Source organism: Onychomys torridus, chromosome X, assembly GCF_903995425.1.
Source record: "Onychomys torridus chromosome X, mOncTor1.1, whole genome shotgun sequence".
Taxonomy (NCBI): Eukaryota; Metazoa; Chordata; class Mammalia; order Rodentia; family Cricetidae; genus Onychomys; species Onychomys torridus.
The window spans coordinates 94,477,743-94,496,409 of record NC_050466.1 but is presented as its reverse complement, the minus strand read 5'-3'; the positions used below and the strand labels follow the sequence as shown (position 1 = coordinate 94,496,409).

Genomic DNA, 18,667 nt, shown 5'->3' with positions numbered 1-18,667 from the left:
GATGACCTCTAGCAAGACTCTACCTTTTAAAGCTTCCACATCCTCATACTACCACTGGATAGAGACCAAATAAATGAGCCTATCAAGGCATTTCCCACTCAAACCATGGCACCTCTCTACAGAGGAGTCAATTTGAAATAGCAAAAGGGGATCCTTAAACTGGGTATAGTTGTGCACGCCTTTAATCCCAGCACTCGGGAGGCAGAGACAGGTGGATCTCTGTGAATCTGAGGCCAGCCTGGTCTACAGAGCAAGTTCCAGGACATCCAGGGCTACACAGAGAAACCCTGTCTCAAAAGGGTGTGTGTGTGAGGGGGTTCTTAATTAGAATGTTCCACCTTAAATATATAATTAAATTTGCCTAAATTTCTTAACTGTCCTACAACAGTGCATTTCATAGAACAGTTTCCTTAATCACCTCTAGATTAAGATACTCTCTTCTCCTAGGTGTGATGACATGTGCCTTTAATCCCAGCATTGAGAGATGGAGGCAGGCAGATCTCTGTCAGCTGGTCTACTTAAGAGTTCAGGCTAACCAAGTCTCAACCCCTGCCTAAAAGAAAGAGATACACATCTCCTAGAACTCAGCACAGAGGCCTGTAATCACAGCCTTGGGAGATTGGGGCAGAGGATCTTAAATTCAAAACATCTCATAAAAGTGCACATTTTCTAGTCATGGTAGCACATACCTTTAATCCCAAGACTCAAGAGACAGGCAGGTGGATATCTGAGTTTAAGGCCATCTTGGTCTACAGAGTGAGTTCCAGGACAGCCGGGGCTACATAGTGAAATACTGTGTCAAAAGAGAAGGTACTAATTTAAGATAGTATTGAAAGCCAAAGCCAAAAGGACATTAAGTATGCTTAAATTAGTACTTTCATTTGCTCTGCTGAAGAATACCTGCCCTAGAAAAATGAAGCAATTTATTGAAGGTTATGCCAAGGAAATGCTTACAGATTTCCCATTTTGCTGAATATACCCTATGGATTATATTTCACTTGCAGATGCAAATTGCTCTCTGGAGACCATAGTCCACCTTGATTGCTTCCTTGACATCCAGATTTCTGGAAGAAGTCCTAATGAAAAAGGCATTTCTCTAGAGAGCCTGAATCATGCAGGTGCCCTAAAGGAGGGAGTTTTGATTGACACTCTTTTGTCTGTAAAAGTAGAATGTAGGTGAGGAGGTGGACTTTTGCCAGGAAAGGAAGCCAAAGAAGTAATAACCTAGAGATGTTTCTGAACTTTGTGCAGAAGTGTCCCTTAAGCCCACTGTTCTCTTTTTCCTTCATGAAATTGAAGAGTTAAAATGCCACTGTAAATTAGCATGGTGCCATAACACCTGTAGTCCAAGCACTTGGAAGGCTGAGAGAAGCTGGAGAATCAGGGATTCAAGGTTAGCCTCTGCTGCAGTTTGCTCCCAGCCATCTGTAATTCCATTTCCACAGGAACCAGGGTCCTTTTGTGACCAAAACAAAAACTAATCTTAGAAACAGTAAGATATTTGAGAGAAATTAAATACCAAGGAAATAAAATTGCCGATCAGTAAGTGGACAAATAACTGAATAGACAGTTTAAAAAAAAAAAGCACAAATGGCCAATAACTATTTTTAAAGGTGTTCAATCTGGGGCTAGAGAGATGGCTCAGTGGTTAAGAGCACTTGCTGATTGTCCAGAGGACCCAGGTTCAATTCCCAGCACCCACATGGCAGCTCACATTTGTCTGTAACTCCAGTTCGGGGGAATCCAACTCCCTCACACAGACATACAAGCAGGCAAAATACCAATGTACATAAAATAAAAATAATTTTAAAAACGTATTCAATTTAATATTTCTAGTCTTCAATGAAATGCAAATTAAAACTACTTTGATAAAGTTCCTCACCCCAGTCAAAATGACTGTCATCAATAAATCTAACGATAAATGTTGGAGAAGATGTGGAGAACCTTATTCACTATTGGCGGGTGCAAATTAATACAATCATTGTGGAAATCAGTTTTTTCGAGACAGGATTTCTCTGTGTAGCTTTGCGCCTCTCCTGGAACTTGCTCTGTAGACCAGGCTGGCCTCGAACTCACAGAGATCTGCCTGCCTCTGCCTCCTGAGTGCTGGGATTAAAGGCAAGCGCCACCACCGCCAAGCCTCAAGATTTCTTTAAAAATTAAAAAATAGGGGCCTGGAGAGATGGCTCAGAGGTTAATTCCCAGCAACCACATGGTGGCTCACAACCATATATAATGAGATCTGTTGCCCTCTTTTGGCCTGCAGGCGGAACATTATACATAATAAATAAATCTTTTTTAAAAATTAAGGGGTTGGGGATTTAGCTCAGTGGTAGAGCGCTGACATAGCAAGCGCAATGCCCTGGGTTTGATCCTCCGCTTCAAAAAATAAAAAAAATAAAAAAAATAGCCTAGCATGGTGGTACGCATCTTCAATCCCAGCATTCAGGAGGCAGAGGCAAGTGGATCTCTGAATTTAAGGCCAGCCTGATCTACAAATCAATAGAGTACACAGTTTGACATTGTGTCAAAAAATAAAAATAAAAAATAGAACTACTAAGCCAGGCAGTGATAGCATACAACTTTAATCCCAGTACTCAGGAGGCAGAGGCAGGCAGATCTCCTTGAGTTTGAGGACAGCCTGGTCTACAGAGTGAGTTATAGGACAGCCAAGGCTACACAGTGAAACCCTATATCAACAAAAGTAAATAAATGAAAATAGAACTACTGTATGACCGAGCTATTTTGCTTCTGAGCATATACCCAGAGAACTCTGTACTCTACCATAGAAACATTTGTACCCCTGTGTTTGTTGCTGCTTTATTCATTACAGCAAATAATTGAAAATCAATCTAGTTGTCCATATATATATAAAATACTTAGCTGTAAAGCAAAATGAAGTTGAAAATTTGCAGGAAAATGGATGGATTTCGAATCTATAATATTAAACAAGGTCACACAATCTCAATATGAAAAAAAACCCATGTTCTCTCTCATATGTAGAATCTAGCGTATATTACATGTCCATGTGTAAACAAATGTACATGTGAGTACCATTGCTGCCAGGAGACCAGCTTCCAGCAGCGCAGGGGTCGAAAGGAATCCACAGAGTTGGCATGAACGAAGACTTTTCTATCTGAGAGGGTCAGGGAAAAAGACACTCACACTCTCTCTTGATAGTTTCCTTCAGATCTTTTCTTTATTCTTTTGCATTCTCTATTCTTTATTCTTCAGGTGATTTCCTTCTCTCATTCTTGATGTTTCCCTTCTAGTTCCTTCTAACTCACTCATCCCTGATGTTTTCCTTCCAACTCAATTTAACTCTCATTCTTGATGTTTTCCTTATTAGCCCATTTTAATTCTGTTTACCTCTGTCTCTATTGTTTCCCTTACAGCTTTTTACCCCAGCAAAATCTTTCAGGCAAAACAAAAATTACAATGTGGTTACATTTTTTTTTTCAAATGTATGATTACAATGAATACAAATAAAAAACAGCATGTTTTCCATATCCCTTACATGATTAAACATTTTACTTATTACAGGTGAAAAACAAATTGTCACAAGAACCTACATACATTCATACCCAAGCAACTTGTTATAGATTAACCGTGTGGGTAAGCAAGATACTCTTCTCAGTCAGGTCTTTTACTGGTAGGCTGCATTTTTCAGTTACAAAGAAAAGGCCAATTACATTGTTACTTATCTTGAAAGGTAATCTTATAAGCAATCTTAAAGAAATCACAACTATAAACTTTTATGTGTACAAAAGATTCAGTCAGCACTAACCTTAAATCTTTAGTGTACATACCCACTCATCAATATTTTTTTTTTTTGTATCGGGAGGGCAAAAATGGTTATAAGGAATTAATCATTTTGTCACCAACCAATCCTAGCAAGAAAGACACATCAGCTAATGATAACTGAGCTGCTTTGTTCTCGTTCCATGACCTTAAAGAGTTCCATATTCAACTATGTGCCTTTCTTTTTTCTTTTTTTTTTCTTTTTGTTTTTGTTTTTGTTTTTTGAGACGGCTTCTCTGTGTAGCTTTGCGCCTTTCCTGGAACTCACTTGGTAACCTAGGCCAGCCTCGAATTCACAGAGATCCGCTTGGCTCTGCCTCCCAAGTTCTGGGATTAAAGGCATGCGCCACCACCGCCCGGCAACTATGTGACTTTCTAAAACTTTAGATTATCATCTTGGGTTTTTCACCCCAAAGCTATTTGACAAAAGACATTGTAGTCTAAGTTTAAGTTATTTTCAAAGCTTTGTTTCAGCTGTGATGCACTCTAAACCCTGTGAACACATCTCCCAATACTTAAGGTTAAAAGAATTGAAGCTAGCTGGGCTACTGGTACTCAATTGTTTTTCTTTTTCTTTTTTTTTTTTCATTCTTCTTTATTCAGAAATTTTCTACTCACTCCACATACCATCCACAGATCTCCCCTCCTCCCTCCTCCCACCTCCCATCCCTTTTTCCCAAGCCACCCCACATCCCCACATTCCCCAAATTGAGGTCTCCCATGGGGAGTCAGCAGAGCCCAGCACATGAGCCTAGGCAGGTCCAAGCCCCTCCCCACTGCACCAAGGCTGTGCAAGGAATCATACCACAGGCACCACCTGCCCATAGACCAGGGACAGATGCCAATCCCCCTGCTTGGGTGCCCCCCAAACATTTCGAGCCAAATAACTGTCTTCCATATCCAGGGGGCTTAGACCAGTCCCATGGGGGCTCCACAGCCACCAGTCCACAGTTCATGGGTTTCCACTAGTGTGGCCGGTCATCTCTGCATGTCCTCCCATCATGATCTTGACGTCCCTCGCCTGCAGATTCCCCCTCACTCTCATCAGTTGGATTCCCAGAGCTCAGCCTGGTGCCTGGCTGTGGATCTCTGCATCTGCCTCCATCAGTCACTGGACAAAGGCTCTATGATGACAGCTAGGTTATTTGCTAATCTAGTCACCAGAGTAGACAGGTCCAGGCACCCTCTGGACCACTGCCAGCAGACCAAGGTGGGGTCAACTTTGTGGATTTCTGAGAGCCTCCCCAGCACCCTGCCTCTTCCTATTCCCATGATGTCTTCATCTATCATGGTATCTCCCTCCCTGCCCTCCCACTCTGTCCCTGTTCCAGCTTGACCCTCCCATTTCCCTATGCTCTCATGCCCCACTCTTCACCCTCTGCCACCCCCCCACACACCCAGTCCACTCATGTAGATTTCATCCACTTCTCCTTCACAGGATCATGCATGTGTCCCTCCTAGGGTCTTTCCCTGTTGCAGTCTGGCCATCCCTTCCCTCCCATTTAGTATCCACTTATGAGTGAGTATATATTATGTTTGTCCTTCTGAGTCTGGGTTACCTCACTCAAGATGGTATTTTTTAGTTCCATCCATTTGTCTGCAAATTTCATGATATCATTGTTTTTTACTGCTGAGTAGTACTCCACTGTGTATATGTGTCATATTTTCTTTATCCATTCTTCAGTTGAAGGGCATCTAGGTTGTTTCTAGGTTCTTGCTATTATGAATAATGCTGATATGAACATAGTTGAGCATGTGTCCTTGTGGTGGTAAGATTAAGCATTCCTTGGGTATATGCCCAAGAGTGGTATAACTGGGTCTTGAGGAAGACTTATTCCCAATTTTGTGAGAAACCGCCATACTGATTTCCAGAGTGGCTGTACAAGTTTGCATTCCCACCAACAGTGGAGGAGTGTTCCCCTTGCTCCACATCCTCTCCAGCATAAGCTGTCTTCTGTGCTTTTGATCTTAGCCATTCTGACAGGTGTAAGGTGGCATCTCAGAGTTGTTTTGATTTGCATTTTCCTGATGACTAAGGATGTTGAGCAATTACTTAAATGTCTATCAGCCATTTGAACTTCCTCTGTGGAGAATTCTCTGTTTAGTTCTATAGCCCATTTCTTAATTGGACTGTTGGGCATTTTGATGTCTAATTTCTTGAGTTCTTTATATATTCTGGATATCAGCCCTCTGTCTGATGTGGGGTTGGGGAAGATCTTTTCCCATTTTGTAGGCTGTTGTTTGGTCTTATTGACCATGCCCTTTGCTCTACAAAAGCTTCTCAGTTTCAGGAGGTCCCATTGATTGATTGTTTCTCTCAGTGTCTGTGCTACTGGTGTTATAAATTTGAAATTGATTTTCGGTGCAAATGTGTTCAAGAGTACTTCCTACTTTCTCTTCTATCAGGTTCAGTGTAACTAGATTTATGTTGAGGTCTTCAATCCACTTGGACTTGAGTTTTGTGCATGGCGACAGATATGAATCTATTTGCAATCTTCTGCATGTTGACATCCAGTTATGCCAGCACCATTTGTTAAAGATTCTTTTTTCCATGGTACAGTTTTGGCTTCTTTGTTAAAAATCATATGTTCATAGGTGTGTGGATTAATGTCAGGATCTTCAATTCGATTCCATTGGTCCACATGTCAGTTTTTATGCCAGTACCAAGCTGTTTTTATTACAGTAGCTCTATAGTAGAGCTTGAGGTCAGGGATCATGATGCCTCTGGAGGTTGCTTTATTATACAGGATTCTTTTAGCTATCTTAGGTTTTTTTGTTTTTCCATATAAAGTTAAGTATTGTTCTTTCCAAGTCTGTGTGAATAAATGTGTTGGGATTTTGATGGGGAGTGCATTGAATCTGTAGATTGCTTTTGGTAAGATTGCCATTTTTACTATGTTGATTCTACCTATCCATGAGCATAGGAGATCTTTCCATTTTCTGATATCTTCTTCAATTTCTTTCTTCAAAGACCTGAAGTTTTTTGTTTTGTTTTTTTCTTCTTTTCTGGAACTGAGAACCAAACCTAGGGCCTTGCGCTTGCTAGGCAAGCGCTCTACCACTAAGCTAAATCTCCAATTCTGAGACTTGAAGTTTTTATCATACAGGTCTTCCACTTGCTTAGTTAGAGTTACTCCAAGGTATTTTATATTATTTGTGGCTATTGTTAAGGGTGATGTTTCTCTGATTTCTTTCTCAGCCCCATTTTCATTTGTATATAGGAGGGCTACTGATTTTTTTGAGTTAATCTTGTATCCTGCCACATTACTGAAAGAGTTTATCAGCTGTACGAGTTACCTGGTAGAATTTTTGGGGTTACTTATATATACTATCATATCGTCTGCAAATAGTGAAAGTTTGATTTCTTCCTTTCCAATTTGTATCCCCTTGATCTCCTTTTGTTGTCTTATTGCTCTAGCTAGAACTTCAAGTACTATATTGAATAAGTATGGGAAGAGTGGGCAACCTTGTCTCTGACTTTAGTGGAATCGTTTTGAGTTTCTCTCCATTTAATTTGATAGTGGCTGTTGGCTTGCTGTAGATTGCCTTTATTGTGTTTAGGTATGTTCCTTGTATTCCTGATCTCTATAGACCCTTTATCATGAAGGGGTGTTAGATTTTGTCAAGGGCTTTTTCAGCATCTAATGAGATGGTCATGTTGTTGTTTTTTCTTTCAGTTTCTTTATATGGTGTATTACATTGACAGATTTTTCATATTGAACTATCCTTGCATCCCTGGGATGAAGCCTACTTGGTCATGGTGAATAATTTTTTGATGTGTTCTTGGATTCATTTTGCCTGTATTTTATTGAGTATTTTTGCATCAATGTTCATGAGGCAGATAGGTCTGTAGTTCTCTTTCTTTGTTGCATCTTTGTGTGGTTTGGGTATCAGAGTAACTGTAGCCTCATAAAAAGAATTTGGTAATGTTCCTTCTGTTGCTATGGTGTGGAACAATTTGAAGAGTATTGTTATTAGTTCTTCTTTGAAAATCTGGTAGAAACCATCTGGCTTTTTTTTTTTTTTTTTGGTTGAGAGACTTTTAATGACTGTTTCTGTTTCCTTAGGGGTTATTGGTCTATATAAATAGTTTATCTGGTCTTGATTTACTTTTGGTATTGGGTACCTATCCAGAAAATCATCCAGTTTTGTGGAGTAGAGGTTTTTGAAGTATGACCTGATGATTCTCTGGATTTCCTCATTGTCTGTTGTTATGTCCCCCTTTTCATTTCTGATTTTGTTAATTTGGATGCTCTCTCTCTGCTTTTTGGTCAATTTGGATAAGGGCTTATCTGTCTTGTTGATTTTCTCAAAGAACTAACTCTTTATTTCATTGATTCTTTGTATTGTTCTCTTTATTTCTATTTCATTGATGTCAGCTCTCAATTTGATTGTTTCCTGGCATCTGTTCTTCCTGGGAGACTTTGCTTCTTCTTGTTCTAGAGCTTTCACTTGTGCTGTTAAGTCACTAATGTGAGATTTCTCCAACTTCTTTATGTGGGCTTTTAGTGCTATGAATTTCCCTCTTAGCACTGCTTTCATAGTGTCTCATAAGTTTGGGTATGTTGTACATTCATTTTCATTGAATTCTAGGAAATCTTTAATTTCTTTATTTCTTCCTTGACCCATTGTTGATTCAGTTGGGCATTGTTCAATTTCCATGAGATTGTAGGATTTCTTCAATAATGAAGCTAATAAAAGTGTAAAATTTCATGTGGAGTGCCACAGCTTTTATTCTGAATGTCTATTCTAACTATAGTGAGTTGTCTAGCCTTTGAGTCTATTTAATTTTAGTGAGTGATGTTTTTATTTACTTGCAAGTTATCACTTCTCAGCCTTTTGCTTAAGATCAAGTGTATTTGCAAGTTGTTATAATAAAGTTTTTAATAATTTATCTTTGTTTGTTTTTTTGAGACAGAGTTTCTCTGTGTAGCTTTGCTCCTTTCCTGGAACTTGCTCTGTAGACCAGGCTGGCCTTGAACTCACAGAGATCTACCTAGCTGTGCTTCCTGAGCACTGGGATTAAAGGTGTGCACCACCACCACTCAGCTCTAATTTATCTATTTCTTATTTCCTGTGCATTTGTGTTTTTGTGTGCATGTATGTCTGTGTGAAGGTATTGAATCCCCTGAAACTGGAGTTACAGGCAATTGTGAGCCACCATGTGGTTGCTGGGAATTGAACCCAGGTCCTCAGGAAGAGCATCCAGTGCTCTTAACTGCTAAGCCATCTCTCCAGCCCAATAAAGTTTACTTTTTGAAAAAGGAGAAAGGAAAAAAAGAGAAAGAAAATGCCCCACAGACTCACCTTCAAGCTAACATAATGGAAGCACTTTCTCAATTAAGGTTTCTCTCCATAGATGATTCTAGCTTATATTATGCTGACAAAAATAAAGGAAAACCAAAACCAAACAAACAACCAGTACAAATGCTGTTACCTCTTATTTTCCTTATTTGAAAAGTTGTCCAAAATATATTTTTTTGTTTGTGATGGTGATAGGGATTGAACCCAAGGTCACACATGCTAAATACAGGCTCATCTTCTGTATCCCCCCATCTACAATTTATATTGTTTTATTAATCAGTTCCCAAGTTATCAGTTTTTTAGCAGTTGTATATAAAACTATATTGGTTTTGTTCTGAATTTATTAGTTTAGAACTAATTTATCAGTTCCTAAGTTCCAAGTAACTCAGAACATTTTATATTTGTCATGGCATTTCTTTTAGAATTAATCTGGATATCCATGGAATTCCAAAGATCTATGAGTCTAGATGGAATTGTGATAGGGAATACTTTAGGGAAAGAGAAAGAAGAGATAACATGATTTGAATAGAAGTAGGATTGTATCAGATTTCTTGGGCCAGTTCTAGGGCTCCAGAAAGATCTTTTTCCTTTTCCCCAGGTTAGAATTCATCGTCTTCCCTTCCTATTTTTCCACTCCTAGGTAGGGCATAGTTCTCACAGACCTGACCATTCCTCCTTTTGTTTTGTTGTTTTTTGAGACAAGAGCTCTTGTAGCCCAGGCTGGCTTCCTGTAGTAGGAGAGGCACATAGGATCGAGGAAATTGACTCAGACCAGTTGCCAAGGCATGCACATAGCGTACTTCCTTATGAGCCAACCTAGAGTCTGCCTGAGGGCCTACAACAGGTGCTGTCAGAGTTCCTGATCATTCTTAGCCAATGAGGGATGACCATGCAGACTGGGTGCTGGGAGGAGGGTATATAAGGCTTTCCCTGTTATTGAATAAATGAGTTCATTATTTGCCTTAACTGACACCCAGTGTGTGTGCTGTTGATGCCATGCCTTCTCACCGCGTCCTCTGAGGGAGCCATTAGGATCCAACAAAAGCTTCTAACCAGCTATGTAACTGAAGATGACCTGGAGCTCCTGATTCTCCTGCCTCCACCTCTCAAGTTGTGGGAGTACATCTTTTTTCCATTGATTTTTTTCTTTTAAAATAGGAGAAAAAAAGAATACAGCCCCCAACTACCACAAATCATGCAGTTGAGTTTCCTGAATTTGTGGAAATCACAGAGGTCAGCACATCCAGAGTGCAATGGATAAGCCTCAACCTGGGAAAATTACCTTCTTGGTCATGGTATCTCCCCTGCCAGGTAAGTATGCTGTACTGGTTTGAAAGAAAATGGCCTTCAAATGGCACTCTTAGGAGGTGTGGCCTTGTTGGAGGAAGTGTGTCACTGTGGGGGCTGGATTTAAGGCCTGTTTTGCTCAAGCTTCCCTCTGTGTGACAGTCAGTTGACTTCCTGTTGCTTGCAAGATGTACACTCTCAGCTCCAGCACCACATCTGCCTGCACACCCATGCTCTCTATCATGATGATAATGTACTGAACTTCTGAAACTGTAAGCAAAGCACCACAATTAAATGTTTTCTTTATAAAAGTTTTGTGGTCAAGGTGTCTCTTCACAGCAATAAAAACCCAAACTAAGACAAAAGTTGATACCAGGAACTGGGATATTGCTGTGATAGACCTGACCATGATATTGTTTGGAGGAATATGTACTTTGATACTTTGGCTTAAGAAAGCAGTGGAATGCTTTAAGCACTGCTTAATGGGTCAGACTAGTAGGAATGTGGAAGACTGTGGTGCTGAGGGTGATTTGATGAACTGTCCAGGGCTGTATCAAGAGGTTTCAGAGGAGAATTTCAGTATGTTGCCTAGAATTCATTCTTGTGATATTTTGGTGAAGAAAGTGGCTGCCTTTTGCCCCTGTCCAGAGAGACTGCCTGAGGCTAAAGTGAAGAGTTTTGGATTAATTCCATTGGCAGAAGAAATAGCGAAGTATAGGCTCTGTCGTGTGGATATTAGTGGTAACTCTAGTTATGATATATAATGAAAGGAGCAAGCTGAGCAAGGAAAAATGAGAAGAAAAAGGGCATGGAATGGAACTAAGTCTTATGTTCAGGGAGATAAATAGAATAAGAAATGGAATAAAGGGAGTGATGATCTCAGAGCAAGATCCCACCTGGCTAATTTTCCAATTTGTGAAAAGGAACTGAAGAAAAGCTTAGAGCCAGGTGTAGTGGAACACACCTTTAATCTCAGCATTGGGAAAGCAGAGGCTGGTGGATCTTTGAGTTTGAGGCCAGCCTGGTCTACAGAGCAAGTTTCAGGACAGCCAAACTTAGGCAATGAAAGACAGAAACCTGGCAAAGATGTAATTGAACAAGGGAGCCATGTTCCAGCACCAGTAAGCAGCAGAACTTGGCAGCTTCAACCACAACATTACCACTAATATCCATGTGACAGGTTCTGGCTTTAGAGTTAAAGACAGAAGAAAGAAGTTATGTAATAAATCTGCTGAGTCCAGGTATGTGTCGGGGGTATCCCAGAATGGAGGCCTAGTAGAGAGGTCATTGCATGAAGCTGTGAAATTGAAACCTGAATTGCCTTGGAGAACCCAAGATGTTGGAGATGCCAGAGTCATGGGATACCTGCCAAGGCAACCTGCTAACAGGGAGTGGAATCTGCCCAGGAGAGAGAAGTGTGTTGCAGTCAACAAAGCTGAAAGGAGTTGGAGATCTGAAGAGTGTTTTGCCATCAGACATGAAGATTTAGAGTTTGGAATTTGCCCAGCTGGTTTTCTGTCTTGCTTTCGTCCAGTAATTCCTTGATATGCTCCCTTCCCCACATTCTGAAGTGGTAATGTATATCCTGTGTCATTATATGTTGGAAGTATGTGATCTGCTTTTTTGATTTTGATTTTATAGGGGATTACAGTTAAGAGATTTCATGAATTTAAGAAAAGACTTTAAACTTTGGGCTTTTAAACATTATTGAGACTGTGATAGACTATGGGGACTTTTGTTGCTGTTGTTGTTATTGTTGTTGTTGTTTGATGCAGGGTTTCTCTGTGTAACAGCCTTGGCTGACCTAGAACTCCATCTGTACATCAAGCTGGCCTCAAACTCACAGAGATCCATGTGCCTCTGCCTCCGAATGCTGGGTTTAAAGACGTGCACCACCATTGCCTGGCAACTATGGGGTCTTTTGAATTTGGACTAAATGCATTTTGCATTATGATATATCTATGAGCCTTTGGGGGCCAGGTTTTGAAAGAAAATGGCCCCCAAAGGGAGTGGCACTATTAGGAGATGTGGCCTTGTAGAAGGAAGTGTGTCACTGTGGGGTCATGCTTTGAGGTCTCTTTTGCTCAAGCTCCCCTCAGTGTGACTATCAGTCAATTTCCTGTTGCCTGCAAAATATAGCATTCTCATGATGATAATGGACTGAACCTGTGAAACTATAAGCAAGCCACCCCAATTAAATGTTTACTTTATAAAATTTGTCAGGGCTGGAGAGATAGCTCAGAGGTTAAGAGCACTGGCTGCTCTTCTGGAGTTCCTGAGTTCAATTCCAGCAACCACATGGTGGCTCACAACCATCTGTAATGAGATCTGGTGCCCTCTTCTGCTGTGCAAACAGAACACCATATACATAATAATATAAATAAATCTTTAAAAAATTGCCATGGTCATGGTTTCTCTTCACAGCAAAAAAAAAAAAAAAAAAAAAAAACAACTAAGACATATGCTCATTAAATTTAAATTAATGGGTTCCATTATATCTTTTCATACATATGAAAATATGCACATTTTAAAAATTCGTATCCCTCCCCCATGCCCTCTGCCCACATTCTGGCTGGTTCCCTCTCCCTAAATAGTTCTCTTTGCAGCTTTCATATCACATATATTTCATTACCCTCTCACCATACATGCCATGTTCTCACCCTTCTCATGATCCCCTTTTCTAGTTTCATCACACACAAACACACACACACACACACACACACACACACACACACATTTTTAAATCTAATTTTTGAATATGAGAGAAAATATGAAGTATGTCTTTCTTTATTGTTTGTTTGAGACAGGATCTCATGTCACCCAGACTGGCCTCAAACTCAAACTCAATATGTATGTAGCCATAGATGACCCTGAACTGCTGTGAAACAACAGTTTTCTATACTATGAATATTTACCACTCTCATTAGTTAATAAAAAGCTGTCAGGCCAGTAGCTGGGCAGCAAGTTAGGTAGGAAAGCCAAACTGAGGATGATGGGAAGAAGGAGGGTGGAGTCAGGAGAGATGACAGCCAGCCACTGAGCAAGCAGGACATGTTAAAATGAGGTAACAAGCCATGAGCCACATGGCAAAGCATAAATAGAAATACAGGTTAAATTAAGTGTAAGAATTAGCTAGTAACAAGCCTGAGCTATCAGTTGAGCATTTATAAGTAATAATCAGCCTCTGAGTCAGTTATTTGGGACTGGGTGGTCAGGACAGGAAATGTCTGCTTACACTGACTTTACCTCCAAAGTGCTGAGATTACAAATCTGTAAGTGAAAGTCCTTGGAAAGAAGCTGCACCTGCTGCTGAGCCTTCTGCATGTTGGATAAACTGAATAGGACTTAGTGATTGTGGAGAGTTTGTAATGTTCCAAGTCCAGAGCCAAATGATCATGGTTTGTCTTTAGCCCTCTTCCTAGCCATTTATTTCCTTCATCCCTAGCTTCCATCATGCAAAAGCTGAGCGTATCCCACAGTAGCATTTGGACTCTACAGCAGAGACTTAACCTGCTTTGCTTTAACATTGCCCACCTAATGTTTCAACCAATGAATTTTCAAAGTGCTTCTTTTGTGAGTTTTTGTTTTGTTACTAAAAAAGCTTCATGAAGCAATTCCTGCATTGGACTATGGAGTTTGAGTAACCTAAATCCATGTTCCCAGGCCATGGTGACTCATATTTCGATCCAAAACAAACTATCTTATATATCTTTTGAGGTAAGAGTTGTGTTTTTCCTTAGACAACGCCCTGGTTTTGTGCGGTACTGGGAATTGAACCCATGGATTTGTGTATGTTAGTCAAGCACTCTGAGCCACATCTCCAGCCCCAGGTATTTGTCTTTTTAAATTTTGCTTATTTTACTTAATAATTTGTTGTTGTTGTTGTTGTTTGAGACAGGGTTTCTCTGTGTAGTTTTGGAGCCTGTCCTGGATCTTGCTCCGTAGGCCAGGCTGGCTTCAAACTCACAGAGATCCATCTGCCTCTGCCTCCCGAGTGCTGGGGTTAAAGGCGTGCACCACCACCACCCAGCTCTACCTAATGATTTTTGCTTCCATTCATTTCCTACAAATATTACTCCACTTTTCTTTGTGGCTGAATAAAACTCCATTGTGTGGCTGCATGAATTTACATTCCAACCAGCAGTTAATAACAGTGTCCCTTTCCTTGAATCCTCATCAGTATCTGTTGTCTTTTTTGTTGTTGTTGTTGTTTGTTTTTTTGTTTGTTTGCTTTTTGTTTTGTTTTTCGAGACAGGGTTTCCCTGTGTAGCTTTGTGCCTTTCCTGGAACTCACTTGGTAGCCCAGGCTGGCCTCAAACTCACAAAGATCCACCTGCCTCTGCCTCTGCCTCCCAGTGCTGGGATTAAAGGTGTGCACCACTGCCGCCTGGCTTGTATTTGTTGTCTTTTAATTTTTTTTCTTTCTTTTTTTTAAGATTAATTCATTATATATAGTGTTCTGCCTGCATATACACCTGCAGGCCAGAAGAGGGCGCCAGGTCTCATTATAGAAGGTTGTTAGCCACCATGTGGTTGTCAGAAACTGAACTCAGGACCTTTGGAAGAGCAGTTAGTGCTCCTAACCTCGGAGCATTCTCTCCAGTCCCATCTTTTGATTTCTTGATGAAAGCTATTGTGAGATGAAATGGAATCTCAATAGTCTTCATTTTCAGGACAGTAAAGGATGCTGAACACTTTTGCAGTATCCAATAACCATTTGCACTTCTTTTGTGTGTGTATATATCTTAGATATTTATCTATTTAATATGTACTTGCTAACACTTCACTCTGCTGATTAATTCCTCTGCTGTGCCAAAGATTATTTTTTGAAAAACATTTAGGGCTACTGATATGGCCAGCTCAACATGTGAAAGTACTTGCTGCCAAGTCCAATGACCTGAGTTTAAGCCCCAGGAACCACTGTGAAAGGAGAGAACCAAACCCCACAAGTTGTCCTCTGACACTGACATGTTCCCCCTCCAGAATAAATAAATAAATGTAAATAAAATTTACAAAAATAATGTTATTTTACATGTATGAGTGTTTTGCATGCATGCCTGGTTCCTAAAGAGGCCAGAAGAGAGTTCAGATCCTCTAGGACTGGAGTCACAGATGGTTGTGAGCCACTATGTGGGTGCTGTATCTTTTTTTTTGAGACAGAGTCTCACTATGTAGCCCTGACTGGCCTAGAATTCTATTAGAACAGGTTGGCCTTAAACTTTCAGCAGTCCTTCTGCCCCTGCCTCCCAGATGCTAGATTCCAGGTGTGAGCTCCACTATGCCTTATCTTGAAGTATTTTCCTCTAGCATTTTCAAAGTTTCAGGTCTTATACTCAAGTCTTTGATGCAGTCTGAATTTATATGTATTACATTTATTTATTGAGCATGAGTGAGGTGAGTGTATGTGTTTGTGTGTGTGTATGTAGATGCATGCACCACAATACTCAAGTGGAGACCAAATAACAAATTACAGAAGTTAGTTTTTCCCTTAAAACCACCCTGTGGGTTCCAAGGATCAATTTCAAGCGAATTCAGGCTTGGTGCCAAGTGCCTTTACCCACTGAGCCATCTTGCTAGCCCTTGAGCTGATTTTTGTGCAGGGTGGATGATATGTATGTAATTTCATTCTCTTACATGTGAATATCCAGTTTTTACAAAACTGGTTTTTTTCCTAGTAAGACAAATAAATACCAAAACACTAACATTATAATTTTGCTTTGACGTTCATACTAGATGTCCTAACAACTCTGAAAAAGAAAGAGAACTGGAATTCCTTTATAGGAGACTGGGGATATGGCTCAGTCAGTAGAGTGTTACCCAGTATGCATGCCACCTTGGGTTCAGTGCCCAGCAGAAATTGGGCAGGGCAGCACAAACCTGGGAAGTGGAGGCAAGGAAGCTCAGAATTTCAAGGTTATCCTCTGTAGTTGTCCGGGGGGGGGGGGGGTACCATCCAGCTCCCAAATGAATCACAGAGGCTTAGTCTTAATTATGAATGCCCAGCCTTAGGTTGGCTTAGTTCTGGCCAGTTTTTCTTAAATTATCCCGTCTATCTTTTGCCTCTGGCTTTTCCTTTTATATTCCTGCATACCTTTCTTTGTTTCTTATTCCATGGCTTCTTCTCTCTTTTCCCAGATTTCTCCTTGTATATATTCTCTCGGCCTGAGAGGCCCCCTCTCCTGCCTTGCTATTGGCCACTCAGTTCTTTATTACACCTGTTAGGCATTTTAAAGAGCAAAGTAACACAGGTTCAACAAAAAAAAAAGTTTTTGTCTTGAAAAAAACAAAAACAAAAACAAATGTAACATAAAAGTAACACACCTTAAAATAACATTCTACAACAATCCTCAGCTACATATCAAGTTTGAGGCCAGCCTGGGCTAGAGAATCCTTATAATAAGAATCCTTCTTATACATTAATCTTATAAATCTTTTTTTTTTTTTTGGTTGTTTTGACACAGGGTTTCTTTGTGTAGTTTTGGTGCCTGTCCTGGATCTTGCTCTGTAGACCATGCAGGCCTCAAACTCCCAGAGATCTGCCTGGCTCTGCCTCCCAAGTGCTTGGATTAAAGATGTGTGCCACCACCGCCCAGCTTAATCTTATCAACCTTATAAGATAGTTTTAAGTCTGGACATAGTCATTAACACTTGTAATATTTTTTTTAAAAGATTTATTTATTTATTATGTATACAGTGTTCTGCCTGCATGTATGCCTACGGGCCAGAAGAGAGCGCCAAATCTCATTATAGATGGTTGTGAGCCACCATCTGGGTACTGGGACTTGAACTCAGGACATCTCGAAGAGCAGTCAGTGCTCTTAAACTCTGAGCCATCTCTCCAGCCCAACCTTTGTAATCTTTTTATTTAATGTCAAATGCTGTTAATTGAAGGATGGAGGAGGCTTTAAATACAGGCTTACAGCACAATGGGAGAACCCCAGATGGCAGACGTTCACTACTGATATTTTACAATCTTGCATCTAAGCTGTTAACATCCAATATGCAAGATACACAAACAAGGAACTTCCCTTAATCATTCAGGAGGGTGGAATCTAGCAGGGAATTAGCATAGGGAGGACATCAAGGTCAAGGTCAGCAAGCAAAGCAACAGCTACCCAAATGGGGGCCAGGGCCCTACAGGTCCCCCCCCCTTTACTAAAAAATGGGCTTCTGACTTAGGTTGCATGGGACTTCAGCAGGTCACCTTACCTGTCATGGAGACACCTGTCCAGGCCACACAGGCACTCTGTCTTAGGTTGGTGAGCAGCCCTAGGTATTACCCGTCTCTGAATACTCATCATCATACAGGCTCAACCTTGTGTGAGCTGCAGAGTTAACTGTTGCCAAAGATCTCAAAGTGGCACTGGGCTTGCAATCTGTGTGTTCGACACAGAAAAGACCAACTGAAGTCCTAAACAAGCCATAGCCAATAGGCTAAAGGCAACTGAGCCATTCCCTTCTTCAACGAGCCCTACTGCAAATTGGAGTCCTTGTAAGATGGTATCCCAAAAGCAAATGGAACTTGAGTTTATAAATTTATAACTTTCAAAGCCAATCGAAATGTATATAACTATTGAATTAAATTTATCATGCCCAATAGAATGAAATATTAACTGTAGTAGCTACTTTTTCTGCCAGGGTCTCCACTGTGCTAGCTGTAGTAACCAATTATGAAACGGCAATCCCAGAAACAGTAGTAGCAGTGGTCGTCACTGTTGTAACAGCGACAATGGCAGCAGCGATGTCAAATTCTCTTCTGGAGCGTGTGGGCATCCACTGGCATGGACACAACTCCAGGAACACGAACCAACAAGGCCCATTTTTCTTGATCCCAGCACGACTTAAGCTGGTAGCTCTGCAAAAGAGCAACTAAGAACCATAAAGAAAAAACAGGCAGCTCACAAGGAGTAGAACTAATGGTCTCCTAATGGCTACCTTCAGGCTCACAAATTATAAGGTATCTTCAAAGGGAGCTAAATGAATTTCAGGAGGCCAATAAATGTTGCACAGGGCCACTCCTGAAAAGTAGGTACTACACCAGCTTGAAGAGGGTTGTGAGAATGAAAATGCTTAGCTGGCATGCTACTGTTAACAAATCGAGGTCAGTGACCTTCAGGGTTATCCTTAATCTCCAAGGTGTCTGGGTGACACATTCTCAAACATACTTGAAAAAGCAGTTACCATACATTACTTTCTGGAGAATCCAAGCGTATGGCTACAGTTCCTAGGCTTGCCAAAGCTGGCCATATTGGGCTTTCAATCCCCATTGGCATCA

The 18,667-nt window shown here is 40.6% G+C and overlaps 1 non-coding gene across 1 annotated transcript; it reads right to left on the bottom strand.

The window, feature by feature from the left end:
• Nucleotides 1–10,260: 10,260 nt before the first annotated feature.
• On the bottom strand, nt 10,261–10,424 carry LOC118574930. Its single transcript, XR_004943804.1, has one exon. It is a non-coding gene; the product is annotated as a U1 spliceosomal RNA (small nuclear RNA).
• Between the last annotated feature and the right edge of the window lie 8,243 nt (nt 10,425–18,667).